Source organism: Siphateles boraxobius, unplaced genomic scaffold (genome assembly GCF_051911475.1).
Source record: "Siphateles boraxobius isolate OS27281-9 unplaced genomic scaffold, OSU_SipBor_1 61, whole genome shotgun sequence".
NCBI lineage: Eukaryota > Metazoa > Chordata > Actinopteri > Cypriniformes > Leuciscidae > Siphateles > Siphateles boraxobius.
In genome coordinates, this window is record NW_027509188.1 from 13,117,646 (window position 1) to 13,139,338 (window position 21,693).

Sequence of the window (21,693 nt, forward strand, 5' to 3'; positions counted from 1 at the left end):
GTTTATATAAACTGAGAATATTTGTTTTTTTGTATAAATTACTTCATTTAAAAGAAGAGAATTTCAGCTTCATAAAGAGAAATCTCTCGTATCTCTTGTGACAAGTATTGACGGAGTTACAGTTAATTTTTCGGACGAGTTTCATAATGGACCTCACCGAGAGAAGGTAAAACGCGCATCATGTTTATTTTTCTTTATTTGACGAAAAGCACAGACCGCTCCACTGGAGGGACAGGCTCATAGCCCTTCACCGCTCCTCCCTCAAGGGTAGCGAGGGGGAAAAGCTATTCAGGCAGTTTCTGGCAGAGAAAGGTGCCGTCCACAACCTGGTAAGCTCTCCATGCACTTCAGGAAAGAAAGGCACTGAGGCGGCGAGCTGAGAACCAGCATGGCCCGCCCCGAGATACCAATCCTCCAACCGAGACTGAACGGGACACGGTGGAGGGTTCCATTCGAGCCCGGCTGCCTCGGCGGCCTGTTTCAGCATAGCTGACATTTCTGGATCTGGCTCGGGCAATATTACCCTCCCAGAGGGACATAACACAGCCGAGTAGTCATCTCCAGAGGCCAGCTCACCCTCCGATGCTGCTATCGACATCTTATCCTCTGGGGGAACCCCAATTGAAACAGCTGATCGGTCCATTACAGAGGGACCAGCACGTCTAACAGGAATTATATCGGCTGTGGTGTGATGAAGGAGTGAGGAGCCCACAGGGAATGGTTACCTGGCGAGACATCCATCACTATCCTCAGATCACCCATCCCACACGGCACCCGGGGGTGGGGCATGGTAATGGGGACTCGCGCTTCGCGGATGAAGGCTAGTCTCGATCTCAACACCGGGACAGTCATATTCCCGCAATGGGAACATGAACCGTCCATAAAAGCTGCTTCAGCATGCTGTAAGTCCAAACACGTGATGCAACAATTGTGACTGTCAGAGAGGAAAAGGGAACGACCGCATCCAGAAATTCACAGGTGGAATTACATCTTTTCAAAAATCTTTTTTTGTTTTTTTTTAAAGACGCAAACGCAACCGTGTTGCTCTTCCAGGGAATAGGACCGTCACCAGTGCCGAAGCACACAGGGGAATGACCGCGGCAACACTGAACAGAGAACTGAAACAGTAAAGCACTCACTTTTCCGCCCTCTAACCAGCCGTCAACACACACAAACATTTAGAAATTTGTTGCTGTTAAGAGATCAAAGCTTGCGATCACCGCTGCACTCATGTGTAGAAACCACCAGCACTGGGAGAGTCTTCCTGAAGAACACCGACACACTCGCTCGTTGTAAACAACAGCACTCTTCAGAGACAGACTACGTCTGACGTTCTCGACTGAAAGGTAACAGCTTTTACCTAACTACTGTATATTGCTATACTGAGATGAGTAAAAATCAACTGAAATGTTTAAATAAAATGCAAATTAACATTTATATGCCCTAATATATCATACAAACAACACAATCTCATGAAAGTGCTTATCTGTCTATAATTTCTCGTACCATTTATACGCCAAAAATAGTTTTTGCGTGCAATTGATACGCACTGTAAACCCCTTGGGTAGGATTAGGGGTGTGTGTGTTTTACACGCCACAAAGTGCGTATCATATGCACGCGTAAACTGCGTATGCACCCAAAAACTATATATTTTTTTAATTAAATTTGTGCTATAGATACGCACTTTCATGAGATCGGGCTGTATAAAAATGATATACCTATGTTACAGACGACATATGAAAGACAACATTTCAGTGACTAGTTTTGGATGGATTATAAAGTTTTTACTGTAAAATAGACTACTGCCACATCAAATAAGCTTTTGTTCACCAATTTCTGCATATATGTTAAATATATATATTATGTTTTGTCAAAAATAAAGTCATCAAATAAGATGTTATTATAGTGTTTGTTCCAATGTAGGCTTTATTCATACTAATGAATCCTTAACTTTGAAATACGTATGATAAAATGTATACTTTAGTTTTTACAAAGAAAGATTACACTTGAAATATTGTTACAATTTTAATTGTTGTTGTAATTGTAACCTTTTTAATAAAATAGTAAAGAATATATTTACAAGGTAGATGTAAACAAAATGTTAAAAGGTCAATTTAAGCCTTCTCTTTAAATTATTTTTATTGTGTTTTATTAGTGACAAATTTGGGGAGAGGATACATATCCAAAACTTTCTGAAAATACAGTATGAGAATTAACTGCACAATTACTAGAAATGTTCACCTTGGATATTATACAATTTGCAAGCAAAAATACAAGTGGAAAAATTTGTTTCGAGATGTTTCCAACTGTGAACCAATTTTGTAGTATGTATATACATATATATATTTTTTTTCTTCTTCTTTTGTCCTTGCATTCTTTCTTGTGGCTCAGTGACACACCTGTGAGAAAGGCTCTTTATGTGCTCATTATGCAGGTCATTGTCTTCTCAGGTGTGAATCAGAGTATATTGACGCCCCACGCATATTGCCTTTCCAAACAAAAAGTGTCTTACAAAATTAAGTCAATGTATTGTTTTATGTGAATGATTAGGCAGGATGATTTTCAGATCATTTTGAAGCAAGAACTCTAGGCGACAACATCAATTAGTCAAAAGTCTTGTGGACACATATTTAGTATGTGTTTTGTGGCCTTATTTCAGAAGCTTTTAGTTTTTTCAATAACCATGCATAAACAATATTCTCTCAAAAATACAAACATGTACATACATGTTGCTCACATATTATGATAGCCCTGTTTGTGCTAAATATTGTGTAATTACACCATTGCCAAAGCACAAATGTCAGGGCATGTAAAAACATCTCAAGGACCCCAAAAACACCTTAGACCCCAGAGAGTTAATAAATAAAAAAACAAGAGCTATTCAAATTTTGAGGGCATTTCCAACACTGCCGGACGCTATTTTAAGCCAACAGCAGAAGACTGGCTTGCTTGTCATTAAAGGTTATATCAGCGATTTCAGGAACAAAAAAGGCCCAAACATAAATGATCACATTCATCTAATCTTTCCAAACGATCCGTTAGCTGCCCGCCCCATAAGCAGGCCGTCAAAATGCATCTCTGTAGGCAGCCTAGGCTCTGAGATCTGCACACAAAAACAATTGGTTTCACCAACCACTCAAAACCAAAATAAATAGCGTTCCAACCAATCACCGACATGGGTTCGTTGATCGACGCTGGCTTCTTCTTCAGCTCCACCTTCACGTGCAGCCGTGCACGAGCGCAAAACCTCACAACACCCGCCCCCTGTCGGTGATTGGCAATATGACGGTCATCGTAGAAGTCACACTGCAGAACTGTGAGTCAAATCTTCTGACACTGCCAGAATTTCGCCGGAGGTAAAATTTTATCGCAACGATCATTAATCGACTGTCAGTGAACATGTCAAACTACCGATCAAAGACTTCAGATTTTAGCCTAGAATCTGTGAAATCCTTTAGGGTTTGCAACATTTGTCTCAGGGCCAAATCAGGGTCAAAATCGCTGAGTGCACCCGGCTTTAGTTAGACTGGCTCCTGGGAGATTTTTTAAATAGTGGTGTGATTTCACAACAGTGAAAAACAATGCAGAATCTTACTTGTGCATTCTCTCACTAAAGGTGAATCATATAATTCAGTCTAACACATTATTTCAATCAGTTTGTAATTTTACGGATGCATTGTGGCATTTCACTAATATTTTGATTCTGAGGTATCAATGTATGAAAGGGAGCACCGCTTACATATGATTGAAATTAGAGGGTGTCTACCGCAACCGCTCAATAAAACAATAATAAGAGGTCAGGTGTGGATACAGGAGTTCTTACGAAGTGGTCATGTTTGTGGACAATCATATTTGGCCCATATTCAGCTCCGGTGTCAAAGTTGCCTTCATTTCACACAGATAAACATTTTCTGATGCAAGTTTAAAGGTTTACTTTAACTTTGAAACTCTTTCCATACTGATGACGTATATAAACCTTGTGAGAATACACATGTAGTTTTCTTAACATGTTAATAATTGTCCACACATATGAATGTCTTCTCTCCAGTGTGGCTTCTCATGTGGGCTATAAGATTTGCTTTTTGTGTGAAGCTCTTCCCACACGGTTTGCAGGTGTAAGGCTTCTCTCCCGTGTGAAGTCTCATGTGAACTCTGAGGCTACTGTTATGACTGAAACTCCTTCCACACTGATGACAGGTGAACGGTTTCTCTCCAGTGTGAATGTTCATGTGACACCTAAGGTTTAGTTCTGTTGTGAAGCTCTTTCCACACTGATCACATGCGAACGGCTTCTCTCCAGTGTGGATTCTCAAGTGGTAATCAAGAGTGTTTTTATGTGTAAAACTCTTTCCGCACTGATTGCAATGGTAAGGCTTCTCTCCAGTGTGGATTCTCATGTGGACTTCAAGGCTTTGTTTTTGCGTGAAACTTTTTCCACACTGTTGGCAGGTAAAAGATCTCTCTCCAATATGAATGTTCATGTGGTAATCAAGGATGATTTTCTGTGTAAAACTCTTTCCACACTGAGTGCAAGTGTAAGGCTTCTCTCCGATGTGAAATCTCATGTGGACTTGAAGGCTTTGTTTTTGAGTGAAACCTTTTCCACACTGTTGGCAGGTAAAAGATATCTCTCCAGTGTGCATTCTCATGTGATACCTAAGGTTTAGTTCTGCCGTAAAGTTCTTTCCACACTGTTGGCAGATGAACGGCTTCTCCCCAGTGTGAATTCTCATGTGTTTTTTAAGGTTTCCTTTTTGAGTGAAACTCTTTCCACACTGTTGGCATGCGTAAGGCTTCTCCCCAGTGTGAACTCTCATGTGGACTGCAAAGTTATGTTTTTGACTGAAACACTTTCCGCACTGTCGGCATGTGAAAAGCTTCTCTCCAGTTATTAAATCATGATATTTCTCAAATTGATTTTCCTCTTCAATTTCATTCAGTTGTTGACTCTCCTCTTTCAGCACCATCAGGTCTAAAATGAAAAAAACAAACAAATACAATTTAACACCAGTTTAATGGCACAAAGCAACAGAAATCAAAACCACAATAAAGCACCAAGATAAAAACCACCAACTTGTATGCTAGACTCGATATACAATAATCTACTGAAAGAGTGATCTCAGAATCTCTTCTCAATATTAACTGTTCACTTTCTTTAGAACATAAAAAAAAAAAAGACTGTAGTCCATGAAAGCTGGAAGTTATCAAACCCCTTATCACTTGACCCAGAATAATTGGTTTATTATAGATCCCAAATCTGCCATCCCTGCATACAATATTAGAATAAGAGCATATTAGAACAAGCATAGAGGCGGGTCACTGGTGATGTCAGGCTGTTTTTCTGCGGCAGGAACTGGCAATCTTGATCGTGTACCTGGCATCATGGATTCCCAGAAATACCAGGCCATTTTAAAGAAGAACGCGATGCCTTCTGTTGACAAATTAAACCTTGGTGATTATTGGACTATTTGTATTAATTCAGTTAACGGACGCCCTGAGGTAAAGTGTTCAGACTGCAGACTCAACAATGATTGTATTTAATTGTACAGCACAATTCAATTAAAAAACAATAAAGTTATAACTGGCTGTAATGTCATTCTCCATAATAAACATTTTCACCTACTAAAAAATAGAAGAAAAATTCTGCCTCTGAATTTTATGAGGCTCTGAATATTGAAAATGGTTAGCTTCACTGTGCATTGCACAAAAACATGTATTTATGATAAATAAATGTGTGTTACATACCACTGCGTACGTAAGTGATAGAAATTAATGGTTTCAATTCAGAGGTATTTATTGGGTTTAAGAAGGCAGTGTTAGTATTTGTCTGGTCTCAACATGTCTGTCCACATGAGGCGACCTGCTCCATGTCAAATAAAACCACTTTAATTAGGACTCTCTTCAAAAATATCATTCATTTCTCTAGAGCTGGACATTTAAAAAAAGGAACAAATGACAAAATCTCAAGTTCAGTTTTGAGAATGAAACCAACCTGTTTGTTCCTCAGTATCTTCATGTTTGTCTCTGAATGTTTCTTCAATCTTCACGTCTTCACTCTCCTCTTTAATAAACGCCATCTTTATAATAGTGTGTCACGTGGATCTCAGTCGCTTCACCAGGAGTTTTTCTGTGTGTTTGGACACTGTCCTGTTTAAGAGGAGAATAATTAACAGAAGGAAAAACACTCTAAACTAAGGGGGGCTTTCACACTGGCAGTTTAGTTCGGAACGGGGCACGGTTCGCATGAAAAATCGCTAATGTTGAACGCTGTCATGGGACCCAGGTGCGCACTGGGGTATCGAACTCGAGACTGCCTGGAGGAGGTGATCTGAGTTCGGTTGCTCCCGAACCGTGCTGCGATTCGCGTGTATGTGAAAGCAACACGGACTCGGGTGCGCACTTGTTCAGGAAGTAAAGTATCCTGCACATGCGTTTTAGCCGATTATGATGTATTTAGTTAAATAAAACACACGTAAGGGATGAATATTTACCTTGCATACGAGCAAGAGTGAGTCTGCTGTGTATTCGCGCATAGTGCGTGCAATCAGGGTAACAAATTAATGGAAATCCACTGTCTCCTCAAAAGAGTCCATTTAGCAGCGGAAAGACAGCTTATGCGAAACACACACACAGTTAACCTGCGTTGTTTACTCAGCTATGAATAATAGCACCAAATTAATAAAAAACACAATATATTGACCCGCGTCGTGTTTTCTATCATGCGCCGTGCACGTTTCCAATGACGTAAGATGCACGCAAACGCACCAGAGTTCGATAAAATCAAGTTGAGTGTGAAACCAGACCAACGCTGCGGGGAACAATCGCGCTCGACCTCCGACCGCAGCAAACGAGCCCAGTGTAAAAGCACCCTAAATCTCTGAGTGCGTCTCAATCAGATCTAGTTCAGTAGTTCAGTTCACTGGTAAGAGAGTCAGTCAGAGAGAGAGTTAATGGACTTAAATGATCTGATTAGACTAAAAACACTCAAAACTAAATCTCTGAGAGCGTCTCAATCAGATCTAGTTCAGTAGTTCAGTTCACTGGTAAGAGAGTCAGTCAGAGAGAGTTAATGGACTTAAATGATCTGATTAGACTAAAAACACTCAAAACTAAATCTCTGAGAGCGTCTCAATCAGATCTAGTTCAGTAGTTCAGTTCACTGGTAAGAGAGTCAGTCAGAGAGAGAGTTAATGGACTTAAATGATCTGATTAGACTAAAAACACTCTAAACTAAATCTCTGAGAGCGTCTCAATCAGATCTAGTTCAGTAGTTCAGTTCACTGGTAAGAGAGTCAGTCAGAGAGAGAGTTAATGGACTTAAATGATCTGATTAGACTAAATACACTATAAACTAAATCTCTGGGTGCGTCTCAATCAGATCTAGTTCAGTAGTTCAGTTCACTGGTAAGAGAGTCAGTCAGAGAGAGAGTTAATGGACTTAAATGATCTGATTAGACTAAAAACACTCTAAACTAAATCTCTGAGTGCGTCTCAATCAGATCTAGTTCAGTAGTTCAGTTCACTGGTAAGAGAGTCAGTCAGAGAGAGTTAATGGACTTAAATGATCTGATTAGACTAAAAACACTCAAAACTAAATCTCTGAGAGCGTCTCAATCAGATCTAGTTCAGTAGTTCAGTTCACTGGTAAGAGAGTCAGTCAGAGAGAGAGTTAATGGACTTAAATGATCTGATTAGACTAAAAACACTCTAAACTAAATCTCTGAGAGCGTCTCAATCAGATCTAGTTCAGTAGTTCAGTTCACTGGTAAGAGAGTCAGTCAGAGAGAGAGTTAATGGACTTAAATGATCTGATTAGACTAAATACACTATAAACTAAATCTCTGGGTGCGTCTCAATCAGATCTAGTTCAGTAGTTCAGTTCACTGGTAAGAGAGTCAGTCAGAGAGAGAGTTAATGGACTTAAATGATCTGATTAGACTAAAAACACTCAAAACTAAATCTCTGAGGGCGTCTCAATCAGATCTAGTTCAGTAGTTCAGTTCACTGGTAAGAGAGTCAGTCAGAGAGAGTTAATGGGCTTAAATGATCTGATTAGACTAAAAACACTCAAAACTAAATCTCTGAGTGCGTCTCAATCAGATCTAGTTCAGTAGTTCAGTTCACTGGTAAGAGAGTCAGTCAGAGAGAGAGTTAATGGACTTAAATGATCTGATTAGACTAAAAACACTCAAAACTAAATCTCTGAGAGCGTCTCAATCAGATCTAGTTCAGTAGTTCAGTTCACTGGTAAGAGAGTCAGTCAGAGAGAGAGTTAATGGACTTAAATGATCTGATTAGACTAAAAACACTCTAAACTAAATCTCTGAGTGCGTCTCAATCAGATCTAGTTCAGTAGTTCAGTTCACTGGTAAGAGAGTCAGTCAGAGAGAGTTAATGGACTTAAATGATCTGATTAGACTAAAAACACTCAAAACTAAATCTCTGAGAGCGTCTCAATCAGATCTAGTTCAGTAGTTCAGTTCACTGGTAAGAGAGTCAGTCAGAGAGAGAGTTAATGGACTTAAATGATCTGATTAGACTAAAAACACTCAAAACTAAATCTCTGAGAGCGTCTCAATCAGATCTAGTTCAGTAGTTCAGTTCACTGGTAAGAGAGTCAGTCAGAGAGAGAGTTAATGGACTTAAATGATCTGATTAGACTAAAAACACTCTAAACTAAATCTCTGAGAGCGTCTCAATCAGATCTAGTTCAGTAGTTCAGTTCACTGGTAAGAGAGTCAGTCAGAGAGAGAGTTAATGGACTTAAATGATCTGATTAGACTAAATACACTATAAACTAAATCTCTGGGTGCGTCTCAATCAGATCTAGTTCAGTAGTTCAGTTCACTGGTAAGAGAGTCAGTCAGAGAGAGAGTTAATGGACTTAAATGATCTGATTAGACTAAATACACTATAAACTAAATCTCTGGGTGCGTCTCAATCAGATCTAGTTCAGTAGTTCAGTTCACTGGTAAGAGAGTCAGTCAGAGAGAGAGTTAATGGACTTAAATGATCTGATTAGACTAAAAACACTCAAAACTAAATCTCTGAGAGCGTCTCAATCAGATCTAGTTCAGTAGTTCAGTTCACTGGTAAGAGAGTCAGTCAGAGAGAGTTAATGGACTTAAATGATCTGATTAGACTAAAAACACTCAAAACTAAATCTCTGAGAGCGTCTCAATCAGATCTAGTTCAGTTCACTGGTAAGAGAGTCAGTCAGAGAGAGAGTTAATGGACTTAAATGATCTGATTAGACTAAAAACACTCAAAACTAAATATCTGAGTGCGTCTCAATCAGATCTAGTTCAGTAGTTCAGTTCACTGGTAAGAGAGTCAGTCAGAGAGAGAGTTAATGGACTTAAATGATCTGATTAGACTAAAAACACTCAAAACTAAATCTTGAGAGCGTCTCAATCAGATCTAGTTCAGTAGTTCAGTTCACTGGTAAGAGAGTCAGTCAGAGAGAGAGTTAATGGACTTAAATGATCTGATTAGACTAAAAACACTCAAAACTAAATCTCTGAGAGCGTCTCAATCAGATCTAGTTCAGTAGTTCAGTTCACTGGTAAGAGAGTCAGTCAGAGAGAGAGTTAATGGACTTAAATGATCTGATTAGACTAAAAACACTCAAAACTAAATCTCTGAGAGCGTCTCAATCAGATCTAGTTCAGTAGTTCAGTTCACTGGTAAGAGAGTCAGTCAGAGAGAGAGTTAATGGACTTAAATGATCTGATTAGACTAAAAACACTCTAAACTAAATCTCTGAGAGCGTCTCAATCAGATCTACTGCCATAATTTATTGATTTGTAAGGAATCAGTGAATCTGTTTTTGAAATGAACTGTACGAAAGAACCGTTCGCAGAAATGAATCAGACTTGACATCAATACTCAAAACTAGCACTACAAATTAAAGGAACAGAGATTATACAGGCAATTAATATTTAGGCATTTATAATTTACATGTATGTATTTATTTGTAGATTATACAACATGTTTGTGTTGTTGTATTTACATGCTGTGAATTAAGTGTTTACAATCTCTTAATTATTTGATTCAATTGAATCTCAATTGGTTTTGAAAATCTTTCTCTATCATTACTTGCCAGAGAGCAATCAGCGTGTTTATGATGAACTGAGTCACAATATAGGGAGTGAAATGAGACGCACTTTTTCTGTAATGCATATTTACTCACAAAAACGATTCATTTCTGTTATTCACACACTTTCCTGATAAAAACTATGTTCATTAATGTTATTAGATACAATACATTACAATGTAACATTCAGTAATAATTAGCTTATTTCACAGTTCTCTATATAACTGTCTGAACGGATTGTATTGAAAAACAATATAGGGAGCTTAGGAACCTTTACTGTGACTGTTCATTTATTTTATTAGATACATTATAATTTTACATAAAAAAAAGTTATCTATATAAGTGTACTGACAGGTCGTATTGGTTTAAACACTATAAATGGTTAAAAACACAAACCTTTCTTCAGGAGAATCACAGATGCAGGAGCGGCGCAGACTTATGACATCATGTCTCCATACCAAAATAAAAGTCCTGTTAACATTAAATAGAAATTCACATACAGAAAACACATTCAGATGATAAGATAAAAGGAAAAGGATTTATTCAAAGGATAAATTGCAGATTTACAAAGCATTGTGATATTCTCAATCATGAATAAAGTCAAGTATCTTGATATATATCATTTTATAAAGAAAAGTTTTTGGTTGCAGAGCTAGAACAGCAGGATTGAAGTTGAGCTGGGTGAGACCAGCGAAGATAAACAGACACTGATAATGGATGTTATTGAAGGCTCACAAACCTGGGCAGCATTTCTGATAATTTTCACAATTTCATGGTTCCTAGAATATTTTGTTGTATCAATGTCTGAACATATTGTTTATAAAAGTAAGAACAGAACCCCTGCTTTTAAACCACAACAACATCAAACATTATTCTAAAGTCATAATCACCACTTGAATGTGGGGAAGTTTCATAAAAAAAGCAACATTTTGAACAAAAATCTTAAAGAAATTGTCACAGGTCGGAAGGGGCGACTCAGTCTACACCCTCCCTTTAGCCAGTACCACTGAGGAGCAGACCAGAAACCAAGAAGAAGAATAAGATAAGATTGAACAGACTTTATTAACTTAAAAGAATTTATAAATCCTAATTTAAAACTTCTTTTATTTCCAGCATCTAATGGCTGCAGAGGACGTCGGCGGGGCAGCAGGTAAGTGATCAGTATCAATGCAGCGGACTTTAGATGGGGCACACTCAGAACAGCAGGCAACTGGATTTTCCCCGTTCTCCAGAACAGCATCAATGATGAATCAGAATACAGCAGGCTTAAAGTCCGTTTTCACTTAATCTCTTCCTCAGAAAACTCCCGACTGTAACACAAGGAAAGACCGATGGACACGTGACAGAATTCTGTACAGTAAGCATTCAATAACTCCACTTCAACCACACACAGTGGAACACAGCATTAACTCACGTCACTCTCATCCACTCCGTGAAATTTAAGGTCACGGCCAACCTCCTCGCTCTGGACAGCGGGGGTAGGAAGACGGAAGAATTCAGCGACTGCAATCACAAATCCTAACAGCTGTCTTCTCATTCAGACGTCTGGACTCCGTTTTATGTCATTTCTCCTCATATATAATCTTTTCGTGTATAACCCACATATAATACAGCCAGTAGAAGGTTGGTACTTATCTTCACCCCAGTAAGTGGACTCGATAATACTTCATAGATGACTTCGCCCTCTGCCTCTCTGTTCTCCGTCACCCAGTTCTTCGTAGCGGATTCCCTTCCCATGGATCGATCTCGCCAGCCGATTTGTCCCACAGAAATCTCTCACTCTCTCTCAGCAAGAAGAAAAGTTAGAACGCCGCAGCAATCCCACCCAACCCCTACGGTCTCTCAAAGTTTTGCTTTTATCTGTTCCTAAAAGCGGCCTGTCCCAATCGTCACACATTCACTTGATGCGCCGCACCTGCTGTCACTTTGCCATCAGCGGCTGCTGTTACAATGGTAACGACGCATCTGAGGCCGGCTTGGTGTTCGGTTGAAACCGCTCCGGGCGGAAACATCCCCCCGTGGGCTGTGTAGTTCCGTCTCTAGTTCGTCACCTTGTGACAAAATGATGAAAAAAAATCTTGTCAAAGACTACATTTGGATTGATGATCAAATCATAGATCACCGTCAAGGTTTTACAGTCATTTCCTCTTCGAGGGGTTAACATTTCATTCGGTAACGTTCAGCAGTTTAAGATTTATATGCTGTTTAATATGATGATCCCGTTAAATTACATGTGTATAAGCAATGCTTCCTTTGATTGTTCCTGCTAATTCTCCACATGTGTAGACTTCCTAATTAAAGCATGCATACTTATTTTTGGTTTAAAAGTAGTAAACTAATAGCACACTGGAAAAAAATTGTTTTTTTAAAGGGTACTCTGTAACAAAGAAGAACAAAAGGTCTGACATTTACATGACATTTCATTTGTATTACTAAGTGTGATGTTTTTATTACACTGATCACAATTGAATTGTCTTTCTACAGAGTGAATGCACAGATGATTGCTAAAATTTCTCATTTTCAACTTCGTCACACTAAGAAAAATGGCGATTTGATTCCAGATTGAGTTTGCAAATGGTGTTTCAGGTTTGAGTGATATGAGAAACTCTTCTCACACTGAAGACACTTGTAAGGCTTCTCTCCAAGTCAAGTCAAGTCAAGGCATCCTCATTTATATAGCGCTTTTAACAATGTATATTGTTTCAAAGCAGCTTTACAGAGATAAACATATAATTTAAGGTAACAGATATTGGTTTGGTTTTATAGTGGTTCTTGAAAAATGTTTTTTCCATCTAAAGTTAGTTTTGATTGATTCACTTCCGTCTAAATGATCATTTGTTATTAAATTAGGGGCCGCTAAGACGACACCGTTCTCTCTAAACAGACTTTAAACGTGAACCTGTGATAGACGCTGTAAGGACTGGGCTAAGTGGGTGAATCTGAATAACTAAATACATTCTGCTAAAGACCAAAAATCTCTGAATGTAAATTAACCCAAACACACACACACACACACACACGCACACACACACACACACATTCCCCCACCAGTGAAGACCACACTCAGGACAGAGCGTGGTGTCTGCTTACAAGACATTTTATGACTGATCGGAATGTCCCAAAGGAAGTGGATTCCAAAGTGAAAAGGAACTTCTTTTCTTTAAAAGACATTTAACCAGATATATTCAATGTGTTTTTATGTGTGTCCATTTGCCCATGTCACATTGGAATGACTATGATTTTATCGTAGCTTAAGGTGAATTATAAATACCTTCATTATGCATTTTAAATATAACGGTCTATTCCCATAACTTGTACACATAGTTCTGGACACCTCCAGAATGCTTTCGGTGTGATCAATCAGAATACGTACAGTAATATCCAGTAAAATATAGTTTACTATGTTTTCCATCTTTGGAGTGAAAAGAGACCAAAACTAACATCACTGGTGTTCTTAGATAACAGCGTTTACGACCCAAAAGAATGTTAACAGAACTGTGGCTCTCTCTGAATTCTAACCAAGGAGGAGAAATGAATCCTGTATTCATATATATATATATATATATATGCTATTATATATCCACTTGAGAATTGTATGAACAATGTATCTAAGTTCCCTATCTCATGAGTTGCCTTTTTGTGGTTTGGTCTATGTTTCTCGACAACTCTAATGCGATAATGTTTTAAACTTTGCCAACTAATGTTTAACCAAATCCATTTGTGGCAAGTTTGGTTTCGATAAACTCCAATCTTCATTCCCCATTTGTTAATTGATATTACATTTTGCTAAACTTGTGACACACTAGTATTATAAGAATTGTGAAGATTTGCTCTTAAACACCGACGAAATTAGGGTTCAAATGTCTCTCTCTTAGACAAAGAGCAATAACAACCAAAGTCCCGCCTGTGAAATTCCAACCCTCTAATTGGCCAAGTCAACTGGAAGAGGCCGGATTTCTCCAAGGTGATAAATGACGCTTCCCCCCTCCGCTCGCTCTGTTACTTCGCTGTCTTTGTGTCATAATGTAAGGTCTCGCCTCCGGGCGAGCTCTTCGCCTTTCTTTTATTTGTTTCTAGTTTAGTTTGTGTTTTTCAGTCTTAGATAAGTCTCCGTGTTTAATTCCAATCGACATGTGAAAAGAACACCGCGTGACATATCTCTTCAGCAAATCCATCTACAAGGGACCTTTAAACGAGCGCGCGCTCGTTTTGAAGGAGAAACACGCGCACGTGACCACGTGGCGAGAGACGCACAAACGCTTCTTCACCAGCCATGCAAAGATGTGACGTTAACTCCGCGTGATTTCCCCATAGAGATCTTTATTTCTTTTCTTTGTTAGTCAAAGTTTTGTTTTCCGTAGTCGACTCTGTTCACTTCCACAAAGTGAAACGAACTTAGCCGAACTATTTTCCTTTGGTAATGTTACCCCAAAGACTTGGAAACTCCGTTCAACACGCGCGCCAAGCAGCACCCAGTGACGCTTCCTAAAGGACTCCGCTCACGCACTCGCAGGAATGCCGCGACACAGAGAGACCCAGAAACTTAAGTATATCTCTTTATAGAGCTTCTAAGAAGCATTAAGATGATGTTTTCGTGTTGTTACAGACAGGGGACTGTCAGGGGAATGTTGCCAATGCTCTCTCTCTCTCTCTCTCTCTCTCTCTCTCCCTTCCCCTCTCACACGTGTTTCCATTGTCCACACTCTATGCATTTCTCGTTCATCGATGCCTTATCGTGTTTTGTTGTTTATTATGTTTGTAAATACATATATCCCATGTAACCGTAGTAAATACATAAGTAGTTCCTGCCTTATTAAATTCATTATATTCATCTGATTGATGTACTGCCTTTTTGCTCATTTTCAAGTCCCTTAAGTGCCAAAAGGTCTTATAGCAACAAGCTTACAAATTAAAGATACTTTAAAGAGTATGTGTTTATAGGGCAGGAAACCCAATTCTTGTGGCCACAGAATTACTTTTCCTGAAATCCTATAAAGTAAGATGATATTGTGGATTCCCACAAATATTAGTCTGACAATTGAGCTAATTAATTTAGCCTGTTTTGTAAGACGTGGTCCGTGTAGTTAATTGCAATCAACTTGTGGTTAAGTGCAAGGATACACAGACATGCATGCAGGTAAAATGACATATCATCCCTTATCGGGAGTTTTATTAACATGTAAGACTGATCTAATCCAAACATGTATGAATAATTATTAATTACCAATTATTAATTATGATATGCAAATTCCCCACGGATTAGATCCGCCCCAGAGTCTTTACAACGCTGATGGCGTTCACATGCGCATTAAGAATTGATTCTATAGTTATGTGCATTTGAATATATGTGCGCAGGTTTGTAATTCCTTACAAACCATGCCTAAACAAACAACTTGTCTTGTCTATAAATTTTGATGCAGAATTTTATTTTATCTTATCACTTTGGGTAGGTACGCGAACCAAAAAATTCCACAATGCTTTATCTGTAGAGTGGTATAGGGATCCTCCATAGGGAGAGGATAGTTGGCACTTCAGCACTGCATTGTCATCGGGTCCAGGCGAAAGTCCTTCGTCAGATCTGGAAACGGCCTGGATCCGGCAGGCTGCGGGAAAACCTCGGGATAAACAAAGACACTAAGATTAGCGTAGATGCCATTCTTCTTATGATGTAACGAGTACATCAGGATATGAGGGAAGTGTTCCCAGTTCCGGCTGACCTAATCTAAGCAGCCTAATATTGAATTATAGAAGGCTATAGAGTGTTATGTGAATGCTAGGTCAAAGAGATGTGTTTTTAGTCTAGCTTTGAACTGACAGACTGTGTCTGCTTCCTGGACAATGTTAGGAAGATTGTTCCAAAGTTTTGGTGCTAAATAGGAAAAGGATCTACCGCCAGCAGTCGATTTAGATATTCTAGGTATTATCAACTGGCCGGAGTTTTGAGATCGCAATAGACGTGAAGGACTATAATGCTTTAAGAGCTCGCTCAAGTACTGGGGAGATAAACCATTTAGTGCTTTGTAAGTAATCAGCAATATTTTAAAATTTATACGATGTTTAATAGGGAGCCAATGCAGTGTTGACAGAACCGGGCTAATATGGTCGTACTTCCTGGTTCTGGTAAGAACTCTAGCGGCTGCGTTTTGAACTAGCTGTAGTTTGTTTATTAAGCGTGCAGGGCAACCACCCAGTAGAGCATTACAATAATCTAGCCTTGATGTCATGAACGCATTAACTAGTTGTTCCGCATTTGTCAATGAGAGCATATGACGTAATTTAGATATATTTTTAAGATGGAAAAATGCGGTTTTACAGACACTAGACACGTGACTTTCAAATGAAAGATTGGTATCAAAGAGCACACCCAGGTTCCTAACTGACGACGAAGACTTAACAGAGCAGCCATCAAGTTTTAGACGGTATTCTAGGTTATTACGTGTGGAAGTTTTTTGTCCAATAATTAGAATCTCTGTTTTTTCAGAATTTAGTAGTAGGAAATTACTAGTCATCCAATTTTTGATATCAACTATGCATTCCGATAATTTTGTGAATTGGTGAGTTTCGTTAGGTTTGGAAGAAATATAGAGCTGAGTATCATCAGCATAACAGTGAAAGCTAATTCCATGTTTCCTAATGATATCTCCTAAAGGTAGCATGTACAGAGTGAACAGCAGCGGTCCGAGTACTGAGCCTTGTGGTACGCCATACTGAACTTGTGATCGATAAGACATCTCTTCATTTACTGCTACAAACTGATAGCGGTCAGATAAATATGATTTAAACCATGCTAATGCAATTCCACTAATGCCAACATAGTTTTCTAGTCTATTTAAGAAAATGTTGTGGTCAATGGTGTCAAATGCAGCACTAAGATCAAGTAACACTAATAGAGAGATACAACCACGATCGGATGATAAGAGCAAATCATTTGTCACTATGGTGCGGTCTAAATCCTGACTGGAAATCCTCGCAGATACCATTTCTTTCAAGAAAGGAACACAGTTGTGAGGATACTGCCTTTTCTAGTATCTTTGACCGAAAAGGTAGATTTGAGATCGGCCTGTAATTGACTAATTCTGTAGGATCAAGTTGCGTTTTTTTAACAAGCGGTTTAATCATAGCCAGCTTAAAGGTTTTTGGTATGTATCCTAGAGACAAAGACGAATTAATGATGTTGAGAAGAGGATCTATGACTTCTGGAAGCATCTCTTTTCGTAGTTTAGTCGGTATAGGGTCTAACATACATGTTTTCGATTTAGATGAATTAACGAGTTTGCAAAATTCTTCCTCTCCTATGGCAACAAATTAATCAAATTTTACCTCAGGGAGACTATAATGCATAGTTATAATTTTGTCCCTAATATTATCAATCTTATAAGTGAAGAAGTTCATAAAGTCATTACTGCTGTGTTTCTTGGAAACTTCTGGGCTTGAAGCTTTCTTTTTCGTTAGTTTAGCCACTTTTTCAAATAAATACCTAGGATTATGTTTATTTTCTTCTAATAGGGTTGAAAAATAAGCAGATCTAGCAGCTTTTAAAGCCTCTCTGTAAGCAATCGAGCTCTCCTTCCATGAAATCCGAAATACCTCTAGTTTTGTTTTCTTCCAGTCGGCTCCATTTTTCTGGCTGCTCTCTTAAGGGCCCGGGTGTGCTCGTTGTACCACGGCGTTGGACTATTTTCTTTAATCTTCTTTAAGCGCAACGTAGCAACTGTGTCTAAAGTGCTGGAAAGGAGAGAGTTAAAAGTTTCTGTTGCAATATCAAGTTCTTCTAAGCTATCTGGGATGCTGAGACGATGAAACTGATTAGGAAGATTATTGATAAAGCAATCTTTAGTGGCAGAAGTGATAGGTCTAACATACTTGTAACACGGAGTTGGCTTTGCAGCCTTGGCTAAATGTAATTTACATGAGACTAGATAATGATCTGAGATGTTGTCGCTCTGCTGCAGAATTTCAACAGCATCATCATTGATTCCATGTGATAATATTAGATCTAGAGTATGATTACGACAATGAGTAGGTCCTGACACGTGTTGTCTAACTCCAATAGAGTTAAGAATGTCTTTAAATGCCAATCCCATTGCATCTTTTCCATTATCTACATGTATATTAAAATCACCAACAATTAGGACTTTATCTGCAGTCAATACTAATTCTGATAGAAAGTCAGCAAATTCTTTGATAAAATCTTTATGGTGCCCTGGTGGCCTGTATACAGTTGCTAGCAGAATTCTCAAACTTGATTTATCGTTTACATTATATATTTTTACATTAAGCACCAACACTTCAAAAGAAGTATATTTAAAACTAGATTTTTTAGTGGTTTTGAAAATATTACTATAAATTACAGCAACAACTCCCCCTTTGCCTTTCAGGCGAGGTTCATGTTTATAACAGTAATCTTGCGGGGTGGACTCATTTAAAGTAGTGTAATCGTCTGGTTTTAGCCAGGTTTCTGTCATACACAGCACATCTAGGTTATAATCTGAAATCATATAATTGACTATGAGCGCTTTTGAAGTAAGGGATCGAATATTCAGCAACCCAAGTTTTATCGTTTGCTCATCTGTATTATATCTATTTTTTATTTGTTGAATATCAATTACATTTTTAACCTTAGATCGGTTTGGACTTTTTTGGATTTCCAAATTCAGGGAACAGACACAGTCTCTATATGATGATATCTAGGTGAAAGAGGCTCTATGTGATGGGCTTTATCTGACCTTGATGACACGAGGCCGCTAGCAGACGGTCGGTTTAGCCAGTTTGTCTGCTTCCTGACCTGAGCCCCAGATTGTCATGTTTTGTCTCTAAGACTATGAGCCAAATTACTAGAGAGAAGAGCAGCACCATCCCAGGAGGGATGAATACCATCTCTTTTCAACAGGTCAGGTTTGCCCCAAAAACTTTTCCAATTGTCTATGAATTCTATATTATTTTGCGGACACCACTTAGACAGCCAGCCATTGAGTGATGACAATCTGCTAACTATCTCATCACTCCTTCGAACAGGAAGGGGGCCAGAGCAAATTACAGTGCCTGACATCGTACTTGCGAGTTCAAACACCTCTTTAATATTAATTTTGGTGATCTCCGACTGGCGGAGTCGAACATCATTAGTGCCGACGTGAATAACAATCTTAGAGAATTTACGATTAGCATTAGCCAGCACTTTTAAATTTGCTTTGACGTCAGGTGCTCTGGCTCCCGGCAAACATGTGACTATGTTGGCTGGTGTCCCTATTTTCACGTTCCGTGTAATAGAATCGCCAATTACCAGGGCACAATCAACAGAATTCTCAGTGGGTGTTTCACTGAGTGGGGCAAATCGATTTGTTGTGGTAATCGGAACGGAAGACTGGTTTTTTGATCCGCGACTAGAGCGATCCCTCACTGTCACCCAGTGACACTATGCTAGGCGCATCCAAAATAGTATCCAAAGCTCTAGCACACTTACTATCCTCAATTAAAGTTGGATACGTGTTTCTAATTCTGAAATCTTCTCCGTCAGCCTGACTGTTTCCTTGCATTTATCACATATAAATCCTATATTGCCGACGGGGAAGGCTATGCTAAACATGTAACATGAAGTGCAGGTGACAATAACAGGACAAGGATTCAATTCTGCACATACCAAAACACGGGTAACGGTGGAAAGAAGTATCGGTGTTTTAAAAAGGAGGTGGTCATGTCTCCACAGGGGTATGGCAGCATATTTAAATTTGTTTGATTGTTTATTTTTATCAGTTTAGGCTAATATTTCAGATAAAGTGCAAGTTTTGAATACACCCCAAATGTCCTCGGTAGGAATTGCAATGGAGCCAGAGAGAGCAGCAAAGGTGACAGGAGCATGCATTGTATTGCACAATTTGGCTATGCTGTGGAAGATGCCAGTTGATGATCTAGGAGGTGAAGAGATTGAGGAGGTCCCGCAGGAAGAGCACAGACTTCAAGACCCAGTGCAAGAGGGTGTAACTGTCAGGCGTTTCATCACACAGAATCATTTCACTTAAACTGCACTAAAACACATAATTTATCTTTTTATGTAACATATCATTATTTGTCAATCAGTTCACACACAAATTGTTTAGAATAAAAAGACTACTATTTTTTCATTTTTAATTAAATAAACTTAAATTCCATTCATTGTAGATTTGCATTCCTCGTCTCACATGTGAACTGTATCTCAAATCTAATATCTCTCAGTTGGGATGAATTCAAAGACACATCCGAAAAAATTTTCTTTTTAAAGTAAAAACTCAGACTTCTTGTAAAATATATCTTGTCAAATATTTATTCTTGTCAAAATTATTTCATGGTGTCTGCACACACTACAAATAAATTCAATAAATATACAAATTATACTGTATTGAAGAATAATAAATATATAAACATAAATATCGCTGTGTTGCAAACAAGTTATTAAATGTAATAACAGAATGACGCAACAATTAGCCTACACACTTTAACCATTACCCTTAAACAAACTTGGCAATGAAACTGTCGATATGATGACCTACATTTCAACGATGTTGAAGGAGTAACCAAGAGGCTTTAACTCCTCTTGTAATTTAATGATTTCTAGGTTTAATTTAACATTTTCAAGTTCTATTTTTTTGCGTTCACTTTTTATTTTTAAAGATCTCCTCTTCTACTTTCGCACATTCAAGTTTGAGAAGCTTACAGCGGCTATAGTTTATGTCCACCTCCTGCTCATTTGGACGTTTCCTTTTCTTTGCATTTTCGGCTGAAGGTAGCGGTTCTTTATCTTGTGTGCTCTCTGGACGGTCTATGCGAAGGACAGGCAGATCTCCCACTGATGCTGGCGCTACAGTGTTTTCAGCGCAAGTTTCTGTTGCGGGAGTTGGCTGACTCGATGCAATAACACCTGCCCATGAATAAACAAGAACTCGCTTTTTTCAAACTTTACATGGTTGAGTCCTAACTGCAAGTCAGAAAAGTAGCCTATTTTATTTTTATATTGTTCATTGGCACCATATGTATTTTTAGGAAACATTCTAAGAATAAAAACAAGAAAATATAAATACTTTAAGTAATGTCTTCTGTGGCCTCACTTCCACTTTCAACTCCAGTGATTCCGCAGACGGCGGGTGAGTTATCACCAATTATTTCCAGGATAACTGTTGAATATGGGCCAGGCTCAGGTCTCGGACCGCCTCCAGTGGGGACATGTTTTGTGCGAGGAAAATCCTCAATCGCTTGTGTCTTAAGGTCGCTCCACTTCTTCCTAACTTCTTTTATCTCCCTCTGCTCACAGCCTTTTGCATTTATTTTGTTTGTTATGTCCTGCCAAGTATAATTTTTTTTTCCGGTTTGTGACAGATGAGTTTAATTTGCTTTCAAGGACTGTTTTTTTTTTCTTTATATCCATCAATTAAAATAAGAATTTCTTCATGACTGAAATTTTTCTTCCTGATTCTTTTCTCCTCCATGAGTAGGCTATGAATATATTTTCAATTAAAAGTTTAATGTTTTGATTTTGACAACGTTTGTTGTAACGTCTTTTTTAAACTTTCGGTTAGTCAAGAATGAGTTTGAAATTCCGCGCTGTTCAGACTATTTTCTGTTTACC

The 21,693-nt window shown here is 38.6% G+C and overlaps 1 pseudogene across 1 annotated transcript in view; it reads right to left on the reverse strand.

The window, feature by feature from the left end:
- Positions 1-2,122: 2,122 nt before the first annotated feature.
- Positions 2,123-21,693, reverse strand: part of LOC143718563 (uncharacterized) — a 185,629-nt pseudogene continuing 166,058 nt past the window's right edge. The window contains exons 4-5 of the transcript XR_013196440.1: positions 5,994-6,148; positions 2,123-4,973 (exon numbers count right to left, since the gene is read on the reverse strand). The product of XR_013196440.1 is annotated as an uncharacterized LOC143718563 (transcript). The remainder of the gene's footprint in view (positions 4,974-5,993; positions 6,149-21,693) is intronic.